General features: G+C 47.6%; 1 protein-coding gene across 1 annotated transcript in view; it reads right to left on the minus strand.

Moving 5' to 3' along the window:
- Positions 1-14,595, minus strand: part of LOC132209345 (utrophin-like) — a 360,974-nt gene that overhangs the window by 228,537 nt on the left and 117,842 nt on the right. The window lies entirely within an intron of this gene.

The following is a 14,595-nucleotide window of genomic DNA, read 5'->3' on the forward strand; positions in this document are numbered from 1 at the left end:
GCATCCCATTGTCCTCAGTCACTGCATCCCATTTCCCTCAGACACTGCATCCCATTTCCCTCAGACACTGCATCTGATTTCCAGTCACTGCATCCCATTTCCCTCAGTCATTGCATCCAATTTCTCACATTCACTGCATCTCCTATCCCTCATTCACTGCATGCCATTAACCACAGTCACTGCATCGCGTTGCCCTCAGTCACTGCATCACATTACCCTCAGTCAGAGCATCCCATTTCCCACATTCACTGCATCTCCTTTCCCTCAGTCAATGCGTCACATTCCACTGAGTCAATGCATCCCATTCCACAGTGTCACAGCATCCCATTTCACTCAGTGACTGCAACCCATTACCCTCAGTCACTGCATCCCATTTACATCAGTCAATGCGTCCCATTCATCTCAGTCACTGAATCCCATTTCCCTCATTCACTGCATCCCATTTCCATCAGTCAATGCGTCCCATTCATCTCAGTCACTGAATCCCATTTCCCTCATTCACTGCATCCCATTTCCATTAGTCACTGCATCCCATTTATCTCAGTCACTGAATCCCATTTCCCTCATTCACTGCATCCCATTTCCATCAGTCAATGCGTCCCATTCATCTCAGTCGCTGAATCCCATTTCCCTCATTCACTGCATCCCATTTCCATTAGTCACTGCATCCCATTTATCTCAGTCACTGAATCCCATTTCCCTCAGTCACTGCATCCCATTTACATCAGTCAATGCGTCCCATTCATCTCAGTCACTGAATCCCATTTCCCTCATTCACTGCATCCCATTTCCATCAGTCAATGCGTCCCATTCATCTCAGTCACTGAATCCCATTTCCCTCATTCACTGCATCCCATTTCCATTAGTCACTGCATCCCATTTATCTCAGTCACTGAATCCCATTTCCCTCATTCACTGCATCCCATTTCCATCAGTCAATGCGTCCCATTCATCTCAGTCGCTGAATCCCATTTCCCTCATTCACTGCATCCCATTTCCATTAGTCACTGCATCCCATTTATCTCAGTCACTGAATCCCATTTCCCTCATTCACTGCATCCCATTTCCATCAGTCAATGCGTCCCATTCATCTCAGTCACTGAATCCCATTTCCCTCATTCACTGCATCCCATTTCCATTAGTCACTGAATCCCATTTATCTCAGTCACTGCATACCATTACCTTCAGTCGCAGAATCCAATTTCCAACAGGCACTGCATCCCATTTCCGTCAGTCACTGCATTCCATTTCTCTCAGTCACTGCATACCATTTCCATCAGTCACTGCATCCCAGTTCACTCAGTCTCGGCATCTCATTTCCCTCAGTCACTGCATCCCATTTCCCTCAGTCACTGCATCCCATTTCCTCAGTCACTGCATCTCCTTTCCACAGTCACGGCAATCCCATTTCACTCAGTCACTGCATCCCATTTCACTCAGTCACTGCATCCCATTTCACAGAGTCACTGCATCTCCTTTCCATCAGTCACTGCGTCCCATTTCACTTCGTCACTGCGTCCCATTTCCATCAATCACTGTATCCCATTTCCCAGTCACTGCATCCCATTTCCCTCAGTCACTGCATCCCACGTCCCTCATTCACTGCATCCCACGTCCCTCAGTCACTGCATCCCATTTCACCTAGTCACTGCATCCCATTTCCCTCAGTCACGGCATCCCGTGTCCCTCAGTTACTGCATCCCACTTCACTCAGTCACTGCATCCCACTTCACTCAGTCACTGCATCCCACTTCACTCAGTCACTGCATCCCATTAACTTCAGTCACTTCATACCATTTCCCTCAGTTACTGCATTCCATTTCACTCAGTCAATGTATCTCTTTTCACTCAGTCACTGCACCCCAAGCCCCCTTGGGCACTGCATCCCTATTAACTCAGTCACTCCTTCCCAGTACCTCAGACACTGCATCCCATGTTCCACAGTAACTGCATCACATTTCCATCTGGCACTGCAGCGCATGTCACTCTGTCAGTGCATCCAATTTCCATCAGTCACTGCATCTCATTTCACTCATTAACTAAATCCCATCTCACTCAGACACTGCATCCCATTTCACTCAGACACTGCATCCCATCTCACTCAGTCACTGCATCCCATTTCCGTCAGTCACTGCATCCCATTTCCGTAAGTCACTGCATCCCATTTCCAACAGTCACTGCATCTCCTTTCCCCAAGTCACGGCGTCCAATTTCCATCAGTCACTGCTTCACATTTCACTCAGTCACTGCATCCCATTTCCCTCAGTCACGGCGTTCCATTTCCATCAGTCGCTGGATCCCATTTCTCTCAGTCACTGCATCCCGTTTCTCACTGATGCTGCATTCAATTTCCGTCAGACACTGTATCCCATTTCCATCAGTCACTGCATCCCATTTCCATCAGTCACTGCATCCCATTTCACAGAGTCACTGCATCTCCTTTCCATCAGTCACTGCGTCCCATTTCACTCAGTCACTGCGTCCCATTTCCCATCGTCACTGCATCCCATTTCCCAGTCACTGCATCCCATTTCACTCAGTCACTGCATCCCATTACCCTCAGTCACGGCATCCCATTACCTTCAGTCGCAGCATCCCATTTCCAACAGACACTGCATTCCATTTCCATCAGTCAGTGCATCCCATTTCCCTCAGTCACTGCATACCATTTCCATCAGTCACTGGATCCCAGTTCACTCAGTCTCGGCATCTCATTTCCCTCAGTCACTGCATCCCATTTCCCTCAGTCGCTGCATCCCATTTCCTCAGTCACAGCATCCCATTTCCTCAGTCACTGCATCTCCTTTCCACAGTCACGGCAATCCCATTTTACTCAGTCACTGCATCCCATTTCACTCAGTCACTGCATCCCATTTCACAGAGTCACTGCATCTCCTTTCCATCAATCACTGCGTCCCATTTCACTTAGTCACTGCGTCCCATTTCCATCAATCACTACATCCCATTTCCCAGTCACTGCATCCCATTTCCCTCAGTCGCTGCATCCCATTCTCCTCAGTCACTGCATCCCATTTCACTCAGTCACTGCATCCCATTTCACTCAGTCACTGCATCACTTTTCACTCATTCATGCATCACTTTTCACTCAGTCACTGCATCTCATTTCCGTCAGTTACTCCATCATATTTCCATCAAACAAGGCATCTCATTTCACTCAGTCACTGCATCGCATTTCACTCAGTCAGTGCTTTCCATTTCACTTAGTCACTGCATGTCATTTCACTCAGTGACTGCATCCCATTTCCCTCAGTCACTGCGTCCCATTTCACTCAGTGATGCGTCCCATTTCACTCAGTGACTGCAACACATTTCACTCAGTGACTGCAACACATTTCACTCAGTGGCTGCAACACATTTCACTCAGAGACTGCATCCCATTTCCCTCAGTCACTCAGTCACTGCATCACATTTCACTCAGTCACTGCATCACATTTCACTCAGTCACTGCATCACATTTCACTCAGTCACTGCATCACATTTCACACAGTCACTGCATCACATTTCACTCAGTCACTGCATCTCGTTCACCATAGTCACTGCATTCCATTTCCCTCGGTCACTGTTTCAAGTATCTCACAGGCGCTGTATTCAATTTCCCACACTCACTGCATCCCATTTCCCATAGTCACAGCATCTCCTTTCCCGCAGTCTCTGCATCGCATTTCACTCAGTCAATGCTTCCCATTTCCCTCAGTCACTGCATCTCATTTCACTCAGTCACTGCATCTCATTTCACTCAGTCACTGCATCCCATTTCACTCAGGCACTGTATCCCATTTCCCTCACTCACTGCACCCCAAGTCCGCTCGGGCACTGCATCCCCATGAACTCAGTCACTCCTTCCCAGGACCTCAGTCACTGCATCCCATTTCCCTCAGTCACTGAATCCCATTTCCCTCATTCACTGCATCCCATTTCTATCAGTCACTGCATCTCATTTATCTCAGTCACTGCACCTCATTCCCCACAGTCGCTGCACCCCATTCCCCACAGTCACTGCATCCCATTCCCCACAGACACGGCATCCCATTCACTTGAGTCGCAGCATCCCATTTCAAACAGACACTGCATCTCCTTTCCCTCAGTCACTGCATCCCTATTCACACAGCCACTGCATCCCAGTTCACACAGCCACTGCATCCCATTTCACTCAATGCTTCACCTTACACTCAGTAAGGGCATCCCATTTCCATCCGTCACGGCAATCCCATTTCACTCAGTCACTGCGTCCCATTTCACTCAGTCACTGCATCCCATTTCCCTCAGTCACTGCATCCCATTTCACTCAGTCACTGCATCCCATTTCCCATAGTCACTGCATCCCATTTCCCAGTCACTGCATCCCATTTCCCTCAGTCACTGCGTCCCATTCCCCATAGTCACTGCATCCCATTTCCCAGTCACTGCATCCCATTGTCCTCATTCACTGCAGCCGATTCCCCTCAGTCACTGCATCCATTTTTTACTCAGTCACTGCATCACATTACCCTCAGTCACTGCATCCCATTACCTTCAGTCGCAGGATCCCATTTCCCTCAGTCACTGCATCCCATTTCCCTCAGTCACTGCATCCCATTTCCCTCAGTCACTGCATCTCCTTTCCACAGTCACGGCAATCCCATTTCACTCAGTCACTGCATCTCCTTTCCATCAGTCACTGCGTCCCATTTCACTCAGTGATGCGTCCCATTTCACTCAGTGACTGCAACACATTTCACTCAGTGGCTGCAACACATTTCACTGATTTCCATCGATCACTGCATGCTATTTCCCAGTCACTGCATCCCATTACCATCAGTCACTACATCCCATTACCCTCAGGCACTGCATCACAGTACGCTCAGTCACAGCATCAGACACTGCATCCCATTCCCATCAGTCACTGCATCCCATTTCCCTCAGTCACTGCATCCCATTTCACTCAGTCACTGCATGCCATTTCCCATAGTCACTGCATCTCCTTTCCTCAGTCACAGTATCCCATTTCACTCAGTCACTGCATCCCATTCCCCTCAGTCACTGCATCCCATTACCCTAGTCACAGTATGCCATTTCCCACAGTCACTTCATCTCCTTTCCCTCAGTCACTGCATCCCATTTCCATCAGTCAATGCGTCCCATTCATCTCAGTCACTGCTTCCCATTCTCCTCAGTCACTGCATCCCATTTCACTCAGTCACTGCATCACTTTTCACTCAGTCACTGCATCTCATTTCCGTCAGTTACTCCATCATATTTCCATCAAACAAGGCATCTCATTTCACTCAGTCACTGCATCGCATTTCACTCAGTCAGTGCTTCCCATTTCACTTAGTCACTGCATGTCATTTCACTCAGTGACTGCATCCCATTTCCCTCAGTCACTGCGTCCCATTTCACTCAGTGATGCGTCCCATTTCACTCAGTGACTGCAACACATTTCACTCAGTGGCTGCAACACATTTCACTCAGAGACTGCATCCCATTTCCCTCAGTCACTGCATCCCATTTCACTCAGTCACTGCATCCCATTTCACTCAGTCACTGCATCACATTTCACTCAGTCACTGCATCACATTTCACACAGTCACTGCATCACATTTCACTCAGTCACTGCATTCCATTTCCCTCGGTCACTGTTTCCCGTATCTCACAGGCGCTGCATTCAATTTCCCACACTCACTGCATCCCATTTCCCATAGGCACAGCATCTCCTTTCCCTCAGTCTCTGCATCGCATTTCACTCAGTCAATGCTTCCCATTTCCCTCAGTCACTGCATCTCATTTCCCTCAGTCACTGCATCTCATTTCACTCAGTCACTGCATCTCATTTCACTCAGTCACTGCATCCCATTTCACTCAGTCACTGCATCCCATTTCACTCAGGCACTGTATCCCATTTCCCTCACTCACTGCACCCCAAGTCCGCTCGGGCACTGCATCCCCATGAACTCAGTCACTCCTTCCCAGGACCTCGGTCACTGCATCCCATTTCCCTCAGTCACTGCATCTCCTTCACCACAGTCACTGCTTCCCATTCCCCACAGTCACTGAATCCCATTTCCCTCATTCACTGCATCCCATTTCCATCAGTCACTGCATCCCATTTATCTCAGTCACTGCATCTCATTCCCCACAGTCGCTGCACCCCATTCCCCACAGTCACTGCATCCCATTCCCCACAGACACGGCATCCCATTCACTTGAGTCGCAGCATCCCATTTCAAACAGACACTGCATCTCCTTTCCCTCAGTCACTGCATCCCTATTTACACAGCCACTGCATCCCAGTTCACACAGCCACTGCATCCCATTTCACACAGCCACTGCATCCCATTTCACACAGCCACTGCATCCCATTTCACTCCATGCTTCACCTTACACTCAGTCAGGGCATCCCATTTCCATCCGTCACGGCATCCCATTTCACTCAGTCACTGCATCCCATTTCACTCAGTCACTGCATCCCATTTCACAGAGTCACTGCATCACATTACCCTCAGTCACTGCATCCCATTACCTTCAGTCGCAGGATCCCATTTCCCTCAGTCACTGCATCCCATTTCCCTCAGTCACTGCATCTCCTTTCCACAGTCACGGCATTCCCATTTCACTCAGTCACTGCATCCCATTTCACAGAGTCACTGCATCTCCTTTCCATCAGTCACTGCGTCCCATTTCACTTCGTCACTGCGTCCCATTTCCATCAATCACTGCATCCCATTTCCCAGTCACTGCATCCCATTACCCTCAGTCACTGCATCACAGTACGCTCAGTCACAGCATCCCATTTCCCTCAGACACTGCATCACATTCCCATCAGTCACTGCATCCCATTTCCATCAGTCACTGCATCCCATTTCACTCAGTCACTACATGCCATTTCCCATAGTCACTGCATCTCCTTTCCTCAGTCACAGTATCCCATTTCACTCAGTCACTGCATCCTATTCCCCTCAGTCACTGCATCCCATTACCCTGAGTCACAGTATGCCATTTCCCACAGTCACTGCATCTCCTTTCCCTCAGTCACTGCATCCCATTTCCCATAGTCACTGCATCCCATTTCCCATACTCACTGCATCCCATTTCAAACAGTGACTGCATCCCATTGCCAACAGTCACTGCAATCCATTTCCAACAGTCACTGCATCCCATTTCCAAGAGTCAGTGCATCCCATTTCACTCAGCCACTGCATCCCATTTCCCTCAGTCACTGCATCCCACTTCACTCAATCACTGCAGGACATTTCACTCATTGACTGCATCCTATTTCACTCTGACACTGCGTCCCGTTTCCCTCAGTCACTGCATCCCATTACCGTCCGTCACTCCATCCAATTACTGTCAGTCACCGCATCCCATTTCCCACAGTCACTGCATCCCATTTCCACCAATTACTGCATCCCATTTCACTCAGCCACTGCATCCCATTTCACTCAGCCACTGCATCCCATTTCACTCAGCCACTGCATCCCATTTCACTCAGCCACTGCACCCCATTTCACTTGGCCACCGCATCCTAGATCACACAGTGACTGCATTACAGTTCGCACAGACACTGCAGCCCATTTCACACAGTCACTGCATCCCATTACCCTCAGTCAGAGCATCCATTTCCCTCAGTCACTGCAGCCCATTTCACTCAGTCACTGCATCTCCGTTCCCTCAGTCACAGCATCCCATTTCCATGAGTCACTGCATCGCATTCCCCTCAGTCACTACATCGCATTCCCCTCAGTCACTGCATCCCATTTCCATCAGTCATGCATCCCATTTAGCTCAGTCACTGCATCCCATTTCACTCAGTTACTGCATCCCAGGTCACTCAGTCACTGCATCCCAGGTCACTCAGTCACTGCGTCCCATTTCAGACAGTCACTGCATCTCCTTTCCTCAGTCACTGCATCCCATTTCACCAAGTCACTGCTGCCCATTCCACTCAGTCACTGCGGCCCATTTAACAGTCACTGCATCCCATTTCCACAGTCACTACATCCCATTCCCCTCAGACACAGCATGCTATTTCCCACAGTCACCGCATCGCCTTTCCTCCGTTACTGCATCCCATTTCACTCAGTCACTGCGTCCCATTTCAGACAGTCACTGCATCTCCTTTCCTCAGTCACTGCATCCCATTTCACCAAGTCACTGCATCCCATTTCCAAGAGTCAGTGCATCCCATTTCACTCAGCCACTGCATCCCATTTCCCTCAGTCACTGCAACCCACTTCACTCAATCACTGCAGGACATTTCACTCATTGACTGCATCCTATTTCACTCTGACACTGCGTCCCGTCACCGCATCCCATTTCCCACATTCACTGCAGCCAACTTCACGCAGTCACTGCATCCCATTTTAGAGTCACTGCATCCCAAAATGTCAGTCACAGCATGCCATTTCTCTCAGTCACAGCATGCCATTTCCCACAGTCACTGCATCTCCTTTCCTCTCAGTCACTGCATCCCATTAACCTCAGTCACTGCATCCCATTACCCTCAGTCACTGCATCCCATTAACCTCAGTCACAGCATCCCATTTCACTCAGTCACTGCATTCCATCTCCCACCGTCACTGCATCCCATTCGCCACAGTCACCGCATCCCATTTCCCAAATACACAGAATCACCTTTCCCTTAGTCACTGCCTCCCATTACCCTCAGTCACAGCATCCCATTTCACTCAGTCACAGCATCCCATCTCCATCAGTCACTGCATCCCATTTCACTCAGACACTGCAACCCATTTCCCACAGTCACTGGATCCCATTTCCCTCAGTCACTGCATCCCATTAGACATAGTCACAGCATCCCAGTTTACTCAGTCACTGCAACCCAGTTCAATCAATCTCGGCATCCCATTCCCCTCAGTCACTGCATCCCATTACCCTCAGACACAGCATGCCATTTCCCACAGTCACGGCATCTCCTTTCCATCAGTCAACGCATCCCATTTCCATCAGTCACTGCATCCCATTTCCATCAGTCACTGTATCCCATTTCCCTCAGTGACTACAACCCATTTCCCGCAGTCACTGTATCCTATTTCACTCAGTCACTGCATCTAATTACCCTCAGTCACTGCATCCCATTACCCTCAGTCACTGCATCCCAGTTCACACAGTCACTGCATCCAATTTCACTGAGTCACTGCATCCCGTTTCACTGAGTCACTGAATCGCATTTGTTGTTCTCACTTGAATGCAATGGTCATGAATCTCCTCCAATGGCTTGTCATGTATTTCCAATGCAAAATTTTACCAAGTTTTGATTTTCAATTTTGATTACATGTGTCTCCTCTATTCTATAAGATGCTGCAATAAACTCAAATTTGACGAATCATAATTCAACCACCATTACCGACAGAGTTAATTTCATCAAACAGATCCAATTAGAATTGTCACATTCCCAAATCCTGATTCAAGTTTTTCTAATTATGGGCCACGTGGTTCAGAAAAAAGACACTTAGAATCAGAGAGATGTACAGTCGGGAAACAGATCCTTTGGCCCAATTTGTCTATGTTGACCAGATATCCTAAATTAATTTAGTCCCATTTGCCAGCATTTGGCCCATATTCCTCTCAACCCATCCTATTCATATACCCATCCACATGCCTTTTAAACGTACAAGCCTCCACCACTTCCTCTGGCAGCTCACTCCATACATGCACCACTATGAAAAAAATCCGGTCCATTTTAAATCTTCCCTCTCTCATTTTTAACCTATTCCCTCCAGTTTTGGATTCCAGCAACCCGGGGAAAAGATCTTGGCTGTTCGCTCTATCCATGTCCCTCGTAATTGTATAAACTTCTATATGGTCAGCCCTGAACTCCAAAGTTCCAAGAAATAGCTGCCTGTTCAAGCCCACGGTATACCTTCAACCTCCGATGCTCATAACATCCTTGTAGATCTTCTCTGAACCCTTTCAAGTTTACAACAGACAACAATACAGCGCACAACAGGCCCTTCGGCCCTCAATGGTGCGCCGACATCCTTCCTCTCGCAAGGAGACCAAAATCGATTGCGGTATTCCAAAAGCAGCCGAACCAACGTCCTATATGGCTGCTAAGTGATCTCCCAACTCCTATACTCAATGCACTGACCGATAAAGGCGAGCACACCAAATGTCTCCTTCATATCCTTTCTACCGGTGGCTGTACTTTGATGGAACTACGAAACTGCACTCCAGCGTCTCTTTATTAAGCAACACTCCCCACAACCTTCAGTGTATACGTGCTGCCCTGATTTGCCTTTCCAAAATGTAGCACCTCACATTTGTCAAACCTCAACACCATCTGCCATTCCTCAGTTTATTGGCCCTTGTCAATGTCCCATTGTATTCTGAGGTGACCTTCTTGGCTGGCTACTACACCTTCAATCATTGGGAAACTTACTAACCACACCTTCTATTTTCATATCCAAATCATTGCATCACTTCAACTCCCCCTCCCACTCCCTGAATGACATGTCCATCCTGGGCCTCTTCCAGTGTCACAACCAGACCACCCAGAAACTGGAGGAGCAGCACCTCATATTCCGCCTCGGGAGCTTCCAACTCAATAGCCTCAATGTGGACTTGGCCACCCTCAAAATCTCCCCACCCGCCAGCCTCATCCCAAGACGAGTTCCTCCCCTCATCCCCGCCTCCATGACCTGTCCGCCTTCTCTCCCACCTATCCACTCCTCCCACCTCACTGACCAACTCCCACCACTGCTTGGAATTATTCTTCTTTTCACACTTCATCAGCTCGACGTTATTTCTAAAATCTATTTTCCAATTGTTGGAAAAAGTGAGATAAAGAGAAGTAAAAGAAGTTACATTCTTACCACTCGGGAAATCTCTGAATATTCTTCTGTTGAAAGGCCGCCAAGGAACGATGCAATTCTTTTGTCACAAACGCTGTGAGGGAGACATCTTTTTCGGTTCCACTAACTCCACCCTAAGGAAGACAAACCCATGTAACATATCTAGTGACTTAAAACAGACTCTATTGTTGCCCAAGGTGGAGAGCTGGATGAACACAGCAGGTCAAGCAGCATCAGAGAAGCAAGAAAGCTGATGTTTCGGGACGAGACCCGACTTCAGAAAATTGGCGCTGGAGAATCTGAGATAACAAGGTGTAGAGCCGGATGATACTGCTTGGCCTGCTGTGTTCATCCAGCTTTACACCTTCTTATCTCAGATTCTCCAGCATCTGCAGTTCCTACTACCTCTATTGTTGCCCTTTCACTTTACTGAACTAATATGAGCCAGTAGTTTTGTTTAGGCTCGTGTAATCTTACGGTTATTGGCCTGTACAAAATCCTGAATTAATTTTGATTGACTGACGGGAGGAGAGATGAATTTTATAGAAATTTTTGTTTTCTACCAATTTGCAGAGGGCATCGTGGGCGATTGAAGGACAGTGTTATTATCCTCCAGGTCTGTGGACTGCATCGTTACCAACTTGCCTATTTGCATATACATAAAATATTCATTATGTACCAATGAAACATAATAAACCAATATTGCGTACTAAAAACAACGCTCACATATCAATGGAAATTTAAATATTTATCATAGAGTTTGAAGGATTGAATTCAATGATACAAAGCAAAAACCAGTGAAGATGAGGGCAGTTGGTCAGCACTTTTGCCACTAAGTGGAGGTTGGCAATTTGAGGCCACCCAGGAACAAGCAAGCTCTGTCTAACTCCAAGGGCAGCACGGTGGCTCAGTGGTTAGCACTGCTGACTCACAGCGCCAGGGACCCAGGTTCGATCCCACCGTTGGACGATCTTCTGTGCGGAGTTTGTACATTCTGCCCATGCCTGCATGGGTTCCTGCTGGGTGCTCTGGTTTCCTCCCACAGTCCAAAGATGCGCAGGCTCAATGTATGGGCCATGCCAAACTTGCCCATTGTGTTCAGGGATGTGTAGATTAGGTGTGTTAGTCATGGGAAACGTACGGTTACTGAGGAAAGGGTCGGGGGATGAGTCAGGGTGAGACGCTCTTTGGAGGGTGACCGTGGACTTCTTGGGTCAAAAGGGGCTTGTTTCCACACCGTAGGGATTCTATGATATGGAAGTATCTTTTGAAGTGGACATTCGTGGGTGTGCTATAACAGAGACCTTGAAATACTGCACAACAAATATTTGGAACTAGACTGTCAATTCAGACAGAGCATCAAAAAAGGTCATGGAAGTTGTCACTGATATAAAGCAGGATTGATGAAAATCCAGCAGGAAATGGTGTCAAAAGGCACAGTATCTTTTATTCATCTCCAGTTATTTTGTCCAAGGCACTGGATGCTGGCAGGATTGAAACATTTAAGAAATGCTTCACAAATCACATATAAGGACCTGCACATCTTTGAACAATGAGAGGAAACTGCAGCACCTGGCGGAAACCCCTCGCAGACGCGGGGAGGACATGTCAATTCCACACAGATAGTTACCCAAGACTGGAATTTCAATTGGCTCCCCAGTGCATGAGCAGCTCTGACCACTGAGCAACTACCTTGCCCAGAAGGGGTTTTATAAGCGCATACATTATTTCCATTAAGACAGATCCAATCCTCTATGTCCAATCAAAATAACATATTGTAGATATCATGACAACAATCATAAATGATTTTGAACAAGTAAATCAAAAAACTTGAAATAGTTTCCAAGCCTAAATACTAGATATGTTGCAGTTAAGATGAATAGCACAAGTACAAAAAGGCCATATTTTATGTGACGATCGGTAACACTTGAAAACTTGCAACAATTTGTCGCCAGTAGTGCTCTGAAGTGGCTTCATGGTGCACTCCTTCATTCACAGGAATGTAACTCCAAAGATCACAAATTCTCCTTCAATACCGTGTTTTAACAGTGACTGCATCAACCTGTGTTTATGCGCCTGACTGGAAACCCACACAACATGCATAAACAAAAAAAAATCTAAGGTGATAGGAGAAAAAAATGTATGTATGCAACGTCTTTGAAAAGCAATTATTTGTAGCAGCTGCAAGCCCATAAGGAATCTCGTTTCGCAGATTATATTCATTTGCACTGCAGGTCATGCCAGTCAGAATCAGTTTTCGTTTCATGACAGATGACTAAAATGTCCATTACAATGAACTTTGGTTGATCAGAAGATTTTAAGTAAGGGCTATGTCTTGTGTGAGCTGATGGCATTAGGGGATGGAGAAGGTACACTCACTGCTGGCATCTTGACACCATTGAATGAGCAAGCGTGGACGCAAAGGTTGTAACAGGTAACAATTGGACAGGCAATATCTTTTGAGCTCCTTCCCAGCAGGCCTGGAATACTCTAAAGCTGTGCTATTCCCTCACTTCCTCCACCTTACGTACGCTGCCTTTTCTTTTTGACAAGAAGCACCTCTGTACCCGTCATCCAAGGCTCCTTAATCTTACCCCTTCTACCCTGTCTCAGAGGAACAAATTTATACATCACTCGCAACAACTGCTCCTTGAACAGCCTCCACATGTCTGCTGCGCCCTTTCTGTGGAACAATTGCTCCCAATCTGTACTTCCCAACTCCTGTCTGACAGCATCATAGTTTCCTTGACCCCAGTGAAATATCTTCCCCTGGTAACTGCTCCTTTCCCTTTCCATGGCGATGGTAAATGGGAGGCTCTTGCGGTCACTGTCGCCAAAGTGTTCTCCCACCACGAGATCTGACACGTGTCCTGGCTCATCCCCAGCACCAAATCCAAAATGGCCTCCTGCCTCGTCGGCCTATCCACATACTGAGTCAGGAAACCCTCCTGAACACAACTGACAAAAATGGCTCCATCCAAACCATCTGCACTAAGGAGGTTTCGATCTATATTGGGAAAGTTGAAGTCACCCATAACAACAACCCTGATACGTTTGCACTTTTCAACAATCTGCCGGCCAATGAGTTCTTCGATCTCCCAACTGCTATTTGGGGTCTGTAGAAAACCCCCAGTGAAGTGACTGCTGCCTTGCTGTTCCGAACTTCCACCCACACTGACTCAGTCGACAAACCTTCCTTGGCAACCTCAGCCCATACAACCGCAGTAGACGAGTCCTCAAAGGTTCTTTCAGCCGCCGTTATACTGTCCTTGACCAACAAAGCCACACCTCCCCCTCTTTTACCACCTTCCCAGTCCTTAATGAAAGATCTAAACCCGAGAACCTGCAACATCCATTCCTGACCCTGCTCTATCCATGCCTCCGAAATGGCCACAACATCGAAGTCCCAGGTACCTATCCAACCTGCAAGCTCACCTACATTATTCCGGATACTCCCGGCATTAAAGTCGTCACACTTCAATCCAGCTTGCTGTCTGCCAGCACACTTCTGTGACAGTGAGGTCCTGACCATGTCCTCCCTATGCTCATCCTCCTGTGTACTAGGACTACACCTCAGTATCCCAACCCCCTTCTGAGCTCGTTTAAATCCAACCGAATGGCACGAGCCAATTTCCCACCCAGGATATTCGTGACATCACAGACCCTGGCACCTGGTAGGCAACACACCAATCGTGAGTCTCTTTCGTTCCCGGCAAATCATCTATCAGTCCCTCGAACTATTGAGTCCCCAATGACTATCACTCTCTTCCTATCCCCGCTTCCCTTC

Source organism: Stegostoma tigrinum, unplaced genomic scaffold, assembly GCF_030684315.1.
Source record: "Stegostoma tigrinum isolate sSteTig4 unplaced genomic scaffold, sSteTig4.hap1 scaffold_88, whole genome shotgun sequence".
Lineage (NCBI taxonomy): Eukaryota > Metazoa > Chordata > Chondrichthyes > Orectolobiformes > Stegostomatidae > Stegostoma > Stegostoma tigrinum.